This window comes from Podarcis vaucheri, assembly GCF_965113315.1.
Source record: "Podarcis vaucheri genome assembly, chromosome: 6".
NCBI classification, from domain to species: Eukaryota; Metazoa; Chordata; class Lepidosauria; order Squamata; family Lacertidae; genus Podarcis; species Podarcis vaucheri.
In genome coordinates, this window is record NC_138764.1 from 6,852,619 (window position 1) to 6,870,584 (window position 17,966).

The 17,966-nt window shown below is 45.7% G+C and overlaps 1 long non-coding RNA gene across 1 annotated transcript; it reads right to left on the minus strand.

The window, feature by feature from the left end:
- Positions 1-4,824: 4,824 nt before the first annotated feature.
- Positions 4,825-17,678, minus strand: LOC309535451. Its single transcript, XR_014221259.1, has 4 exons — positions 15,812-17,678; positions 7,847-8,128; positions 6,069-6,277; positions 4,825-5,101 (listed from the first exon to the last, which is right to left on the minus strand). It is a non-coding gene; the product is annotated as an uncharacterized lncRNA (long non-coding RNA).
- Positions 17,679-17,966: the final 288 nt, after the last annotated feature.

A 17,966-nucleotide genomic window follows, 5' to 3' on the forward strand; every position in this document is an offset into this window, starting at 1 on the left:
ACCAAAGACTAAGGTACTTTCAAGAATGTATAATTTGCTGCTTAAATGGAACACTTAGGATGAGACAGTTAAATCAGCCATGATAAAATGGGCTCAGGATATTGGGTATAACATCATGTTTGAAGACTGGGAAAGGTTATGGACCACCGGTATGAAATTCACAGCATGTAATGCCTTGAAGGAAAATATTATGAAAATGATATATAGGTGGTACATGACCCCAGTCAAGCTTGCAAAAATATATCACCTGTCTGATAACAAATGTTGGAAATGTAAGGAGGCTGAAGTGACATTCTTTCACCTCTGGTGGACTTGTCCAAGAGTGAAGGCCTTCTGGGAAATGATCTACAATGAGTTAAAAAAGGTATTTAAGTATACCTTCCCTAAGAAACCAGAGGCCTTCCTCTTGGGCATTGTCGGCCAGAAAGTGTTAAAGAAGGACAGAACTTTTTTTATGTATGCAACTACAGCAGCAAGAATACTTATCGCAAAACATTGGAAGACACAAGATTTGCCCACACTGGAAGAGTGGCAGACGCAACTGATGGACTATATGGAACTGGCCGAAATGACTGGCAGAATCCGAGATTTGGGAGAAGAAACAATGGAAGAGGATTGGAAAAAGTTTAAGGACTATCTACAAAAACAGTACAAATTGTATGAATGTTAAGAAATTGCACGATTCAGAAAAATATGGTTCCAGTAACTCGACTGAAAGATTAAGAAAAGGTCGAAACTTAAAGTAATACTATGTTTAATCTAAGTTACAACTAATTGATAAAAATTACTTGAAGTCTAGAATTATAACATTTGAGAGGTATAAAATAAGAAATGAAACAAGGTAATAATTTGCTGGTATTTTTAATACAGAGAATGCAGGGTAGGGAGATGTGAGGAAGTCCAGTTAGTTACACAAAAAAAGTGTTATGAACAGTTGTGCTTTTTTCTTTTTTCTTTCTTATATTGTTTGTTGGTGTAATTGTGTGTTTTTTCGTTGGTTATTTCTTTGGTGAAGGGATTTTATGTGTTTGGTATGTGACTTTCTATCCTATGTTTGAAAACTGAATAAAATATTTATTAAAAAAAAAAAGAATTGCCAATGATTACACAGAAGGGCGATAATTCAGCTTGTTAGAGGAGTTGGCAGCTGAACCATGTTTGTCTCAAGACCTTGAGATGAAAGAACATCCTCCCCAATTCTCAGACACACACCAGATCCCCCTTCCTTGTTGTAATAAGGTTTGATGGCTCTATTCACACAGAAACAACATCTTAGATAACCAGGTGTTAAGGCACACAAATCAACTAAAAAACCTCCTTCCTGCAGATGGAGATAACTTATTCACAATTTCAGAGCCAAGAAGTGTACGGTTAAAGAAACAGATACACATCCCCCATAATTCTCTAGTCCAGTGTTTCCCAAACTTTTTTGGGCAACGGCACACCTGTTTAAGGAAAAAAATCTCGCGGCACACCACCGCAGCACAGCCCCGTGACGTCAGCGCGCAGCGTCACGCCGGGAGGGACGCACGAAAGTGAAAGTTTTTTCCCTCCCCCTTGCCGGGGAACCTCCAAGCTTTGGGGGTGGGAGGAGGCAGCAGAGCGAGGGACTGAGGGACGGCGGCAACTGAGGCGGCGGCGGCTGTTGTGGTGGCGGCGATAGCGGGCGGAGGAGGGGGCGGCGGCGGGGCTTGAGGAGCCGTCGCCGGGAGTTGCTGCTGCTGTTGTTGCTGCTGCTGCCCGGACATGCCGGCCTCCTCCTCCTCCGCTGTCTCGCGCTCCTCCCTTTTGCACGCGCTGCCCCGCCGCTCGGCACCACCACCGCGGAGCCGCCCCCGGCTCAACGCGGATCCTCGCCGCCGCCGCCTCTCACCGCCCGACTCGCCCGCCTCCCTCCCACGGCACACCAGCCAATGTCTCACGGCACAGTAGTGTGCCGCGGAACACCGGTTGGGAAACACTGCTCTAGTCTTTGGTTCTCCCACAATGCCTTTCCTTAGCTTGACCAAAGTTTGTCTTGCTCAGATTTCTTAACATCCCTCCACCCCCACTCCGCCCCCTTTTGAATCCTTTCCCCCCCAGGTGCGAAAGGACAGAAAGTGGGGGGTTATCTCGGCAAGAAGTCCCATTCCTTCCAAAGGGAAGCAAAACAACCACCCCAGCTCCAAGGTTTCTGTGCCTACTGGTGGAACCAAAGCTTTTTTGCCTTCCACCTCTGGCAACCCCCCAGAATGGCTCCTTTATGTCCTCCCTGCTAGCAGGGCAGCCAGAGCAAGAGGCCCTCTACCTTCAAAAGAGGGTCTCCATAGCAGGTGTCCCTCTTTGCAGGTCAACGTCCCTCTCCTGATAGGCTGCAGGAACCTGTTATGGAAAAATCTAGGCGTGAGGCTGCTCAGTCACCAGCTTGTCGGGCAGAGCCTGCAGGTCCCTGCGGAATAAAGGAAGGAGTCCAGCCACCAACCGGGGCAAATAGCCGTAGACCAAAGTTTATTGCGCAACAGGTTCAAAGAGGAATTTTTAACCCCGAGGATGTGGTGACAATGACTTTTAAAACTTTCCCACCATATACAGCATCATTGATACATCATTGCTACATCACTGACATGTCACAAAAGGGGGGGTAGACAGGGGTTACACTAGTTTAACCTTGGCAAACATGTTGAGGCAAGTCCTTGGTACAAGATTAGCATAAGCAGACACGTCAGGGCAAGACCCAGGTATAAGATGAGCATAGGCAAACACCTCTGAAGTCCCACCACCCAAAGTACAATAGAACTTCCTTTGCATGTCTGGACCCCTTGGCAAGTCTGGTGATGGGATTAGGCTTTCCTTGGCCAACAACCAGCTCAGCAATTGTCACCTCTGGGCACTTCCTGGGGTAGGAGGTGTGTATACATGTCCTCATGCTTGGGGAGGTGGCAGGGAAAAGAGTCTTTTTTCCAAGGGCAAAATAGTGTTGAAATGGAGGAAACTGGCAAAGGAGTTGATTTTATATGATTGTTAAAGCTAGGTAACTTCCCTGAGCTGTCAAGTCAAAAGGATACATTTATGTATAATATTTGTAACATTTGTTACGGAAAATTCCGGGTGCGTGGTTGCACAGCCACCCAGCTCGTCGGACTGGGTCCGCGGGTTCCTGCGGAGAAAAGGAACTCAGCCGGACACAGGAGCAAACTACGAAGATCCGAGTTTATTGCGCAACAGGTTCAAAATGGCATTGAACCCCGAGTATGGGGTGACATAGACTTTTAAAGTTCCCTCCATAACCCAGAATACAGTGCAGGAAACGTCATGAATACATTATGGGAAGGTCATGTTTCGTGGGTTACATCATGAATACATCTCACACGTCATGAATAGATTATGGAAGTAGGGACAGCATCATGGAGTCCAGGGGGAACTGAGTTGAATGACACCGAGAGCAAGAAAATCGGAGCTACGGCTGATTTTATATTAATTTCCAAAGGTTTCTCTTATCTCTAGTCCATTCCGTACTGTAGGGAGAAAGCAGAGGCAGGGTGGATACATTGTAACAAGGTTTTGACAGGCGGATACAGAATGGATACATTGTAACTGGATTTTGACCGTTTTACGAGGTCCCTGGTTTCGGATCCATTGTTCTCACAGCGGGGGGCCGTCCGCAGCTTGTTAGGAGTGAAATGAGGCGTGCAAGAGCTCCCTGAGCTAGCTCCTGCAGGACGAATGCATGGCTGTGATTGGCTAAAGCGCGGCCATAGGAATAAGCGGAGAAGAGAAACACTCGGTCTACTCGTTCTAAGTATGGGGCGCAGATAGGCATAGGAAAAGATAGGGAATATATTTATATATTTGAGCTTATTTCGCTCGGGAAAGGGTCTGGGAAAAGTGTGGTGCTTGTGCAACGGTGAAGGGGTTTTGAGGGTGGATGTGCGGTGGCACCCTCGAGGTCATCGCCTCGGTCAACCAAGAAGAGGGGGAAGCAGGCACCCCCCCCCTCGGTCCGTATCACATTTAACAACTTTAAAGATGTGCCTCCCCCTGTAATTTCCATAACAAACCAGATGCTACCTATTTTAAGGCCCGCCCTGTTCTTCCGACTGTAAATTGTTTTAACTTATTTCAAGGTTTCATTTTTATATTGTTGTAACCTCCCCTTGGACCGCGTGGTGAAGGAAATAAATTTCACAAAGCTTGCCAAAATATACAAGTCAAAATCCAATCTTTGTTGGAAATGTAAGGAGGCGGAGGGTACTGTGATGCACTCATGGTGGGGCTGCGGAAGAGTTAAAAATTTGGGGGATTGCATTCATGAGGAATTTAAAAAGATGCTCAAAATCTCTATAGGAAAAAACCCAGAGGCTTATTTATTGAGTATACTGGTCAAGGATGTACCACAAGACAGGAAAACACTATTTTTATACGTTGCTGCTGTTGCAGCGAGGTTCCTACTAGTAGCAAAGAACTGGAAAGGAAATCACATCCCCACAAAAGAAGATTGGCTAAACAAATTAACAGAATTCATCGAAATGGCAAAACTAACCACAGCACTAAGATATCAAACAAACCAGAATTTAAGGCAACAATGGAAATGGTTTGAACACTATACGAGCAAACACTGCTCCAAAAACAACACGTTGATCTGTTTAGATTAAGTTTGTAAAGTTTTGATTTAGAAAAAACAATAGTTGTCAGATGGTAATGGTGGTTGCTCATGAGTAACCAGTCAGGACTGTCTTTTACAGGTTTTATTTTGGTGCAAAACTATTTACAGTACAGAACCACAAGTTCATGTCTGAATCAATTGCCAGCAGAATCCAGGAGTGGTTGTTTCCGGGACCTCCCCCAACATAATAGCTTAGTGACCCCGAGCCTTTTCCTTCCTTCTTTGCGTTTTACACCTCTGCGCAGGGTGGGCGATGGAAGAGGCATGCTTCACTCCTGGCCGGCTTGACCAGGAGTGGTGCTGAGGCTCCCAGCAGCACCCTCTGGTCCCTTCCCCTCTTCCCCACTGGAGGTGTGGCTTTCCCCACCGCAGGAAGAAGAACTGCTTTGCAAGATTTTCGGCGGTTCCCTCTAACCCAACTGCCCCTCTGCTTCCCTTCCCTGTTCTGATGGCAGGCCCCTGACAATAGTAAAACAAGAGATTTAAGTATGAGAGATAAAAATTGCAATGTAAATAACAAAATTATAGGCTAAGTGAAGACAAGCACTGGTGGAAGGAAGTCACATGGGTGTAGGTAATTTTAATTTTTGGTATGTTTAAGTGGGTTGTTGTTCAGTGTTTCTGTTTCTATAATACAATCCCATTCTTTTCAGTTCAGGCAACTCCCCATTTACATGGGGGTTACATTCTTAGGCACCACACATTTAAGTGAAATTGCATAAATTGGGAACACCATTGGAAAAGCCTGCAAACACCCTCCAAACCTATGGAAACCATCAAAAAAACATTTAGAAAACAAACAAAAAAGCTACCAAACCCCTCCACAGTTGCTCCCTCCAAGCCTCCTTGCTCAAACTCCAAGTCTCCACAGGCCTCAAATGTTGGTGCTAAGGCTCCTGGGATTGCCAGATGCTATTTTCACTTTTTTATGATCTTTTAGGGCTGTTTTGCCCCTTTTTGTGCTATTTCAGCATTCGTGGCAATGCGCGCAATCACACATGGCTCAAACGCACGTAAATGTGGAGTTGCCTGTCACTTTCCCAAGAACAATAAATTCACTTAAAAAGAAGAAGAACTGGATTTGTTGTGCCAGGGGTCCCTAATTCTTGGGGGTTTCCTTCGGAGGAAGGTTTGACTTTCTTCAGATTGTTTTATTGATGTTTCAATATTCTGTAAACCGCTCTGAGATTTTTCTTAAAAATACAAAATGGTATAGAAATGAAATAAATTATTAATTATTATTATTATTATTATTATTATTATTATTATTATTATCACTCATACCTAAATGTTGATTTCAGTGGGTCAGAGTAGTTAGACAGCGCCGCAAGAGGACACTGCACAACACTCCGAAACCCATTTCCAGCACTTGAACAATTGCCCACCGTCTGCCAAACAAATGATAAAGATCACCAGCAAGACATACACTGTCCTGGCTTTGTTCTCTGCGAAGACCCGGAGCACGAAGTCCCCTTCCTTGTTGGGCTCAAAGGTGGAAGGCACCATGATATACTCCCCCGGTGGCAGCTTGAAGCGGGTGCTGACCTTGCGCAGGTTGATGAACTGCTCGGATCGCGCCCGTGAGGAGTTTGACAGGAAGAAGTGTTTCAGGTGTACGGAGGTCTGCCCCCTGAACTGCCAGAGAGGAGAAGATATGAGTTGAGCAAGCGCTTCACCTGTCAAACCCTCCTCTTGGAACAAGGGCCACAGCTCAGTGGAACAGCTCCTGCCTTGCAGGCACAAAGGTCCCAGGTTCAAATCACAGCAGCTCTGGCAGACAGCAGCTTTCAACGTCCCTGTTCAAATTGGCCCTTTCTTTACCGTATTTTTCGCTCCATTGGACGCAGTTTTTCCCCTCCAAAAATTGAGGGGAAGTGTGTGTGCGTCCTATGGAGCGAATGCAGGCTTGTGCCATGGAGAGGCTGGTGCCGGCATGGAGAGGCTGCACGGGGCTATGGCTTCTTTAGCCCTGCGCAGCCTCTCCGGGCAGGGAGGGATTGCGCGGGGCTAAAGAGGAAGCCAAAGCAGCCAGCGGGATCCATCCCGCTTGCTGCCTTGGCTTGTTCCTCTCCGGCAGGGAGAGGTTGTGCGCAGCCTGTATGCTGCTCTTTGGGGCTGGGGGGGGGGGAGATTTTTTTTTTTTGATTTCCCCATCTAAAAACTAGGTGCGCCCTATGGTCCGGTGCGCCCTATGGTGCGAAAAATACGGTATATCAAGGACTGGAACCTTCCTTTCTTTTTGGAGGAAGGACTGTGGCGCAGCAGCCAGAGCAAAGGTTCTAATTTCAACCCTCAGCAGCTCCTGATAAGCTTGTCTGAAAACCTGGAGAGCTGCTGCCAGTCAGTGTAGTCAATGCTTAGCTAGATGGATCAACGCTCTAACACTGTAGAAGTCCTCTATACCCACTTAAATTATCCCTTTATTCAGAAATAATGAGGACTGGAATCTTCCTTCCAAGCACTTGCCTTGACTGCAAAAGGTGCCTGCTTCAGTCCCTGCCAGTTCCAGATAGGGTGGGAAAGACTCCTGGCCTGGAACCCTGGACAGTCGCTGCTGGTCAGCGTAGTCAACATTGAGCTTGGGATAAAGCAATTTGCCACACCCCTACTTATTTTGTTCTTTATGATGAGGACTAGAATCTTAGGTTTTTTTCCTTTTTAGCAGAAGGTCCGCAGCTCAGCAGTAGAGAGCATGATTTGCATGCAGAAGACCTGGATTCAATCCTGGCAACTGCAGACAGCGGTGGGATAGACTGAAGCCCTGGGGAGCCACTGGCAGCAGGGGCGAAGGAAGGCTAACCGGGTGGGGGCGGGGCAAACCACCTGGCAGCGCATGCGCAGCGCTGCTACGTACGGCACATGCGGCGCAGGGCAGTTTGCCAACGGCACTGCTCGAGCGCTGTACGGACGGCTGTGGGATCCCCTTGCCGCCACTGCAGCCGGGAACGGAGGATCCTCCGCACGTGGCTGTGGTGGCACAATGGCCGGGGGCGGGAGGGTGAGCCCTCCGCAGGGTGCCTTCTTGTCACCCCCCTCAGAGATGGCACCCGAGGTGACCCGCCTCCCCGCCTCCCTCCTCCGCCACTAAATGGCAGAAAATACAGACTCTCCTGGCCTGGCTCCTGGTCCTGTGTTCTTACAGGACAGTAGACGCTCTTGCAGGGGCTTCCCATAGTTACAGGAGTTGCTCTTTTGCATACATACCTCAGGAGGCACCTGCAGGAGACAAAAGGAAGAGAGGAAGTGAATTCCGAAAGAAGGCAGAGGAAGGGCTCCAGATCCTGAGGGGCAACTCTGCAAAGCCCTTGCCCGGTACCTCGTAGATGGCCAAGCCGATGGTCTCCATGTTCTTGCCCAACCGCCTCTTCCGCCGCTGGTGCTTCTGCATCAGAGACAGGAGGAAACTGCCGCCTGGCTCCCTCCTGTCCTCGTCGTGGTCCATCTCTTCCAAGCAGATTTTGAACTGGGGGTTAATCCAGAATGTTGCTGAAGGAAGGAAGGAAGGAAGGAGACTGTGGGGTACAAGGGTTTTGGGGAGATGGCAGTCAAATTCATCTAATGCATATTCTCACGAGTTAATAAATTTAGGGGCAAATGGACACAGAGCTGTATTGCTAGATGGGCAGAATCAGAGCATGCAAATAGTAGAGAGCGCTCTGTGTGAGGTCATTTCCTGTTTCCAGTAGCAGGAAGAAACGAGAAATATAAGCCTGTCTTCTTCCTGCCACTCTCTTTCTCCAATATGTAATGAATGGACATATGGCTGTCCTTCATCCAGCTCAGGCTCACACCTGAAGCTAGTTATGCTGTAAAATGTAAATATTTTACCTGCATAGGGTTTTTTAAATAACAATTTTTATTAATTTTTCAGTTTTACATCTCAAAATTGTTCAGTTTCTGTTAATTGATTCTCATGGGAACTTGCAGATTCTGGCTTCACACAATTAACTCAAGGCAGTGTCAATTTACTCTTGGCAGAAAGCCAAGGTCTGCTTGACCTAGAAACTACTTACTCTGATTGGTTAATGACCAGCACTCAACTCTGTTATCTAGAAATGCTAGCACAGTTTGGTGTCAGATGTGTTAGGTGTGTTAGGAGAAGTGCTGTGTATGGTTATGAGAGAGAGAGAGAGAGAGAGAGAGAGAGAGAGAGAGAGAGAGAAAGAAAGAAAGGATTTATTTTGCTCTGTTTTGTATACAGAAACTCTGCTGGTTTTATTTTTCCTTTTAATAAATTCTGTAAATAGTTATTCTGAGTCTAGCTGACTAGTCATTACCACCTCGACTAGCTTCTTCGCTGTGCAGGAAAACTCTGCTACGTTTGGGCTAAAGCCATTAGAGCTATGCCTGACACTTCAAAGTTCCATGAGGTTATGGGCATTGTGCTGCCAGCCTGAGTTGTGGTGGTGTCAGCATCAACGGCGTTGGTTACAGAAGTTGTTGTTTCTGTCGGTGCAGCAGATGGACACTGGCTGGTTCCTGACTGTTGTGAGCTGGTGACGCAGCGGACACAAGGACAACAGCTGCAGTGTGTGAGTGCTGGGTGCTGTGGTTCCTGTTTTCTCTCTTGGTGGTCGTGAGTAGCTGGTTCCGGGTTCCAGGGACATCGCTCTCAAGATGGCCTCACAACCAGTTCAGATGGCTTTTGAGCGTCTGAATGACTCCAATTACTTGCTGTGGTCGGAACGCATGCAGGCAGTGCTGCAGAGGGATCGTCTCTGGCAAGTGGTGAGTAAGTTTCCTGCAAAGCCTGATGATGAAGACCTCGATAAAGACCAAAGAGCAAGGGCCACAATTGTCTTGGGGCTGGAAGATTCCCAGTTGCCGTATGTGAGGGGAATCAAGACAGCTAGAGGTGTGTGGCAAGCACTTAAAGAACTCCATGTGCGTGAGACAGCGGTTTCCAAGCTGTTCATTCGCAAGGCATTGTACAAGGCAATGTTACAGCCTGGGGTTACAATGCAGGAACACCTACACAGTTTACAGTTAAAGTTTGCTGCGCTACAGGAAAGATACTGTGCGTTAGACCAGCAGGAGAAGGTGGCTATTATTTTGAATTCTCTCCCGGAAAGCTGGGATAATTTAGTTTTGTCTCTAGAAGGCATACAGGAGCATGGTAGGTCTTGACTATGCTACCACTCAGTGGATTTGTAACTGGCTGACTGACCGAACCCAAAGAGCGCTCATCAATGGTTCCTCTTCATCCTGGAGAAGAGTGACTAGTGGGGTGCCACAGGGTTCTGTCTTGGGCCCGGTCTTATTCAACATCTTTAACAACGACTTAGATGATGGACTCAAGGGCATCCTGATCAAATTTGCAGATGACACCAAACTGGGAGGGGTGGCTAACACCCCAGAGGACAGGATCACACTTCAAAACGACCTTGACAGATTAGAGAACTGGGCAAAAACAAACAAGATGAATTTTAACAGGGAGAAATGCACTTGGGCAAAAAAGATGAGAGGCACAAATACAAGATGGGTGACACCTGGCTTGAGAGCAGTACATGTGAAAAGGATCTAGGAGTCTTGGTTGACCACAAACTTGACATGAGCCAACAGTGTGACGCGGCAGCTAAAAAAGCCAATGCAATTCTGGGCTGCATCAATAGGAGTATAGCATCTAGATCAAGGGAAGTAATAGTGCCACTGTATTCTGCTCTGGTCAGACCTCACCTGGAGTGCTGTGTCCAGTTCTGGGCACCACAATTCAAGAAGGACACTGACAAACTGGAACGTGTCCAGAGGAGGGCAACCAAAATGGTCAAAGGCCTGGAAACGATGCCTTATGAGGAACGGTTAAGGGAGCTGGGCATGTTTAGCCTGGAGAAGAGGAGGTTAAGGGGTGATATGATAGCCATGTTCAAATATATAAAAGGATGTCACATAGAGGAGGGAGAAAGGTTGTTTTCTGCTGCTCCAGAGAAGCGGACACGGAGCAATGGAGCCAAACTACAAGAAAGAAGATTCCACCTAAACATTAGGAAGAACTTCCTGACAGTAAGAGCTGTTCGACAGTGGAATTTGCTGCCAAGGAGTGTGGTGGAGTCTCCTACTTTGGAGGTCTTTAAGCAGAGGCTTGACAACCATATGTCAGGAGTGCTCTGATGGTGTTTCCTGCTTGGCAGGGGGTTGGGCTCGATGGCCCTTGTGGTCTCTTCCAACTCTATGATTCTATGATTCTATGATTCTATATCAGTCAGTTACGTTACTGGGCGTTTGATTGAAGAATGGCAGAAGAGGCAAGAAAGGTCGTTGGCTGCAGAGACTTCTACTGGCAGGCGGTTTGGAAGGAGTTCTCATGCCGTGCCAGAGGTGAAGCAAAAGCAGCGTACTGGTGAGGAGTCAGCGTTTGCTGTTAGGCGTTGTTTCCGATGTGGGTCTTCAGCGCATCTAAAACGACAATGTCCAGAGTTGGTCAAGTCTCAGTTGCCGGTGCAGGAGCAGAGACGAGATCAGCAGCAGCATAAAAAGAAATTCTTCAAACAAAAACAGTCGGCTCAGCTGGTGACCGCCGAGGTCAAGATTGCTGATGAGAAACAAGCTATCTGGGTGGTCGATTCTGGAGCATCTCGGCACATCGTAAATTCAGATGAATTGTTTGTTTCCAAGAACTCAGCACAGCGCAGCCAGGTGGCTCTCGCAGACGGGAGTACTTCTGAAGTGATTTCAGGGGGTGCAGTTTTTGTTCCTTGTCTTCGTGAATGCCTGCAAAATGTACTTTGTGTGCCTTCATTAAGGAGCAATCTGATGTCTGTAGATTGTTTGCTAAAAGCTGGGTTTAAAGTGTATTTTGAAGGAGACAGCTGCATTATTAAGAAGGCTGGTGAGATTTTAGGCACTGCTAAGTCAGAGGGAGGCTTGTTTTGGCTTAAAGCAGGATCTCAAGTTGCAGCAGTAGTCAGCAAATCTCATCCAGCAGTGAATAACAAAGCTATACATGACAACTGTGTGCACTTATTGCATAGGAAAATGGGGCATGCTTGCTGGAAAAGTGTACTAAAAATGTCTGAATTGGCTGATGGGGGTAATTTAAAGAGTTGTAGCAAGTACCTTGATTGTAATGTTTGTAAAAAGGTTAAAACCCACAGAGTCTCTTACCCCAGAAGTGACAGAGTTAGTGAGTCACCGCTACAGCTGGTTCACATGGACGTAATTGGTCCATTTGCTGTAAGCAGGGGTGGAGCGCGCTTTTCACTAACAATTGTGGATGACGCCACGCGTTACTCTTGGGTTTTTCCCATGAAGAATAAGGGTGACGTGTTCACTAAGTTTAAAGGCTGGGTGGCATCTGTGGAAAGATTTCTGTCCATTAAACTCAGAAGGATTCAGACGGACAGAGGTGGCGAATTTATGTCAAATGCCTTTAGAGATTGGTTACAAAAGCGTGGCATTGGGCATAGGAAAACGAACGTTTTTTCCCCAGAGGAGAATGGCGTTGCAGAGCGAAAAAACAGATCTTTACAAGATATGATGTTTGCCATGCTTGATGATGCTGATTTGCCCATGTCTTATTGGGGGAGAGCATGCTTACCGCGTGTTATCTCCAAAATAGGCTCTTTCATCAAACAATAGGTACAACCCCGTACTTTAAATTGTTTCAGAAAAAAACTAAAATTGACCATTTGCATGTGTTTGGATCAAAAGCCTGGGTATTAATTCCAAAACAAATGAGAAAGAAGGGAGATCCTAAGACTAAACAGTTAGTGTTTGTGGATTACCAGGAGCTGGGAAAAGGTTTCCGCTTTGCTGAAGGGACAAATGGCATTGTGATCTCCAGGAATGCCAGTTTTTGTGAACATAGTGGCTGGGAGAGACTACATGCCAATACTGAGGTTTGGTTTGAACCTTCCCAGGAGCTTCATGACTCTGAAGGTAAACATAGAGAATCAGAGTCTGAGGGGGAGGAAAGTTCAGATAAGAGCTCTCAAGACAGTGGAATTAGCCAGAGACCAGTTGCTAAGTAACAAAAGAGAGGTCGTAGTTCTGAGGAGGAAAATGGGTCAGAAGAAAAATTTTCTCCCAGAAGATCTAAAAGACAAAACAAAGGAGTGCCTCCGGTGCGTTTTTCTCCAGATACTGCAAATGTGTTTAGTGTAATTGCAGAACCCAAGAGTTTTCAGGAGGTGTTAAAGTTACCAAAAGAGGAGGCAGAGCTCTGGAAACAGGCAATGGAGGAAGAGATGTCCTCTCTGAATGAGCACAAGGTCTTTACACCAGTAGCAGCGCCTGAGGGGGCAAAGATTGTAGGCTGCAGGTGGGTGTACAAACTTAAACCTCTGGTGACAGGAAAGTACAAATACAAAGCTCGTTTAGTGGCTCAAGGATATTCTCAGAGGCCTGGAAAAGATTATGACGAAACTTTTTCCCCTACTGCTAAGGGGGACAGTGTAAGGCTGATTTTAACGCTTGGAGCAAAGAGAAAACTCCTGTTAAACCATTTTGATATCCAGACTGCATATTTACATGCATCAATATCAGAAGACCTGTATCTAGCCGAACCGCCTGGTTATGAGACAGGTTCCAATAGAGTGTTGAAATTAAACAAAGCTCTATATGATCTCAAACAGGCTGCAAGATCTTGGAACAAATGTTTCCATGAGGTCTTAGTGTCATTTGGTTTCAAGCAGAGTACAGCTGACAATTGTGTTTATGTACGTGGTACAGGCAGTGATCAAGAGTTTTGTCTGATTTATGTAGATGATGTATTGTATGCCTGTAAAACAGATAAACAAACTAAAAGGTTTGCCAAGCAATTGTCCAGTAAGTTCAAAATGAAAGACTTAGGCCCGGTTAGGACATATCTAGGGTTGGAAGTGTGCTGGGCCCAAGATGGCAGCTGTCTAATTAGTCAGCAGAACAAAGTTAAACAATTACTGACTACATACAGGATGCAGGATTGCAAAGGGGCAGCGGTGCCTATGGATCCAGGTTTCATAAAAAACACTTCATATAGATGAGAGTCCTGAATTTGAACATCCTGATGTATATCACTCTGTAATTGGAAGTTTATTGTATCTAGCACAGTGGTCCAGACCTGATATTAGCTACACAGTAGACATATTAAGTAGATTGGTCTCAAAACCCACACTAAATGCCTGGAAAGGGGTAAAACAAGTTCTGAGATACCTCAAACAGACAATTGGCTATATGTTACAATTAAATTCTTCCGAGGACGAAATGTTGAGTTGCTACTGTGATAGTGACTGGGGAAATTTGCCAGATAGAAAATCTGTCACAGGACTAGTCATAATGGTCGGTGGAGCTTTAATCAGCTGGCGGTCACGCAAGCAAGACGTTGTAAGTGTGTCATCAACGGAATCCGAGTACGCCGCATTGAGTGAATTGTGCAACGAGGTGATTTATTTCAAGCATTTGTTAGCAGATTTAAATGTAAATTGTGGAGAACCAGTACAAGTTTACATTGATAATCAAGGGTTTCAAATCACGTTCCAAACATATCTCTGTAAAATACCAAAATGTACGTTGCTGTGTACAAGACAATATAATCACATGTACTTATGTATCAAGTGAAGAAAATGTAGCAGATGTATTAACTAAACCATTGGCAAAGATAAAGAACAAGCAAATGTGCAAGGGTTTAGGTTTGCTGGAAAAATAATCTCCTACATAGGTTATTTGATGTTAATTGTCCAGCAGAATCTGTGAGGGGGTGTTCAGTTTCTGTTAATTGATTCTCATGGGAACTTGCAGATTCTGGCTTCACACAATTAACTCAAGGCAGTGTCAATTTACTCTTGGCAGAAAGCCAAGGTCTGCTTGACCTAGAAACTACTTACTCTGATTGGTTAATGACCAGCACTCAACTCTGTTATCTAGAAATGCTAGCACAGTTTGGTGTCAGATGTGTTAGGTGTGTTAGGAGAAGTGCTGTGTATGGTTATGAGAGAGAGAGAGAGAGAGAGAAAGAAAGGATTTATTTTGCTCTGTTTTGTATACAGAAACTCTGCTGGTTTTATTTTTCCTTTTAATAAATCCTGTAAATAGTTATTCTGAGTCTAGCTGACTAGTCATTACCACCTCGACTAGCTTCTTCGCTGTGCAGGAAAACTCTGCTACGTTTGGGCTAAAGCCATTAGAGCTATGCCTGACACTTCAAAGTTCCATGAAAAATAAACATTTTACATAATACCTTCCCTCCTTCCTCTTTCGTGGTTCATTTTACTTATCTATCATTCCTGCATATTTTAATCTAATCGTTTCTCCATTTTACATCCTTTAAATATTTACCATACTGTTGAATTTATCTAAATGCTAAAAGCATTTTCAGTTGCACACAATTATTTTCTAAATATTCAGCAAAAAAACCCCACTCCTCTTTGAATAAAGGTTCTTCTTAACTCATTGCAGATCATTTCCCAATAGCCTTTAATCTTTTTACAGGTCCACCACATGTGAAAAAACATTCCTTCCGTTTCTCTGTGTTTCCAACTGAGATCTGATCCAACTTTGTACATCTTGACTTGGGGCTAAATACTATCTATGCATCATTTTTATATAATTCTCTTTCAAAGTATAGCATGCAGTAAATTTCAAATTATTCTTCCAGTTTCTCCCAGACTTCCAGACTTCTCCCAGAAGTCTATGTTATGCCTTATATCCATTGCCCAGTGTGTCGCTGAAGTTTTGACTAACTCGTCTTTCATTTCCCATTCTAATAATAAATTATACATTTTTGACAATAATTTATCCTTATTCCATAATAATTCTCTTTCAAACTGTGAGCTTCAATCAGGAAACCCATTTTTAAAATCTAATTTAAGCATACAGTATCATATATTTGATGATACTATAACCAATCCTTACTTCTTCCATTGCATAGTTCTACGCTGCCTTTGCTGTGAGCCAATCCAAAACTATTCAGTAAGTAGACACTATTCTTAAGCTTAATTTACAAGTTGTTGCTTGTTTCTCTGTTATGCGGGCTAACAAAGAGGAAGCCAGCTTATTTCATAAGCTGGAATTTCTCAAAAGGGAAGGCTTTGCAGACTAATTTTCAAAGCTTCTGTTTTCGCTGCCAAGGATGGGATTTTAAAACTTAAACAAAAACACCACAGGAGACTGGAGGGGCGAAATGTAATTAAGATATCCTCTCCTACCTACTAAAACCCATCCCACACGACTCACATCACGTGTCATGTGAGTTACCTGGGTAGTTTATGCAGCCGCCAGCCGTGCTCCCCCCACTGACAGGTTCTGTTGTAGAGTGCCATTTTTCACTTTTGGAACTTGCACGACTTCTGCGCGTCTGGTGTGAGGTTGCAAATCTCAAGGCGGGAGAACTCCTGAAGGATGTCTTATAAGGACATCCTAGGAGAAGGAGACAGGTCGTGAATTCAGATCATGCACTCGCTCATTGGTGACATGCATGCATCTTTAGAAATGTGATCCCTAAGACAAATGGAAAGGGAGGGAGGGAGGGAGAAGAAACCCTGAAGCGGGTGTGTTTCCTGCAGCTATCTGGAGTTTCCCCTCAATGACCGTGACCTGACAGTTTCAAAACAGCCAGGCCAGAAAGGAAACAGCCAGGCAGGAATGGTAGGAAGGCCAGAGAGAGTGAGGGAGTCATGTCATATGCTCAGAGGGCTCTGCGGCTGCTGTTGCACAATCAGGACACAGGCTCCAGTGTCCTTTCAAAATTGTACTTCTTGTCGTAACAGAAAACAAGTCATGCTGATAAAACACAGAAAAATAAACGACAGGCCAGCAGGGAAACAACAACCAGAAATTGCATGAAAATCTTTGCCTTCCAAGTTATTCTGTCTACCTGAAGAAAACAGAAAAACTGCTCCCCCACCCGTTTCCAACATATAAATTTGAGCAACTTTTTTTCTTTGGGATGGGTGGTATCTTGGGCGTAGCCAAGATTTATGTGGGGGGGTGGGGGTGGGCAAGACATGCACCTGTCATCACCCTCTGTCTGACTCGGTCTAGCAGATTGGGAATGAAATGTCTCAACAGCCGTCATTTTAAATTACTTTCTTTTGATCCCAAGTGCTCATAAAAATCTGTCAAAATCCTTCTACAAATTTCTACTTTTAGTTAAGTGTTTTTATTTATTTACTTGATTATGGGTGGGGGCAGCTGCTCCCCCGGCTGCACCCATGGGTGGTGTCCAACTAACTCCCACTCCAGAACACACCCACTGAAATCAACAGACATGGCTAAGGGCTTCTCATGGACACCTGGGCTGCAAAAACTGGAAGGACTCCCTTTGGCCTGATCCAGCAACCAAGTTCTTCCTAGGATCTCCTATACAACAAGGACCACAGCCTTGCCCTGCAAGAAGCAGGAGGGAGATGGGAAAGAACCAAGGGTACGCGAGAGAGGAGACCTGGCTGCAGTGACCCCCAACCTCTCCCTGCTTTTTGGGGTGCTTAGCGCCCATCTCTGGCAGGCAACCCTCCAGTCTCAGATGAACCCTCCTTATCCAGAGCTCCTCGACAGAAGACTGTGTGGGTCGCCCCGTCCACAGAAGAGAGCCACTACCGAGAAGGCCCTCTGCCTTGTTCCCTGTAACCTCACTTCTTGCAGTGAGGGAACCACCAGAAGACCCTCGGCACTGGATCTCAGTGGAGATGGGGGTGGAGATGCTCCTTCAGGTATACTGGACTGAGGCCGTTTAGGGCTTTAAAGGTCAGCACCAACACTTTGAATTGTGCCCGGAAACATACTGGGAGCCAATGTAAGTCTCGGGGGCCACTCCCAGTCACCAGTCTAGCTGCCGCATTCTGGATTAGTTGTAGTTTCTGAGTCACCTTCGAAGGTAGCCCCATGTAGAGCACATTGCAGTAGTCCAAGCAGAAAATAACCAGAGCACGCCCCACTCTGACAAGACAGTGCACAGGCAAGTAGGGTCTCATCCTGTATACCAGATGGAGCTGGTACACAGCTGCCCTGGACATGGATTTAACCTGTGCCTCCATGGACAGCTGTGAGTCCAAAATGACTCCCAGGCTGCGCACCTGGTCCTTCAGGGGCACAGTTACCCCATTCAGGACCAGGGAATCCCCCACACCCACCCGCCCCCTGTCCCCCCAAAAACAGTACTTCTGTCTTGTCAGGATTCAACCTGCTTCACTCCCCCCCCCCATCCATCTGCCTGCGCCACAGATTTTCTCATCTGGACACTTGCATCAGGATACAATCTCCCTTGATGGATTGATGCAATTGAGTCTAAGGCCAAACTTGAATCGTGGCATATTTGGCTATAAGTTGGGGGTGTTGAAATCCATATTCGTTGAAATCCGTATTCCTGACTAAACATGTGCACTTTTGCATGCAACCATTTTTATTTTATTTT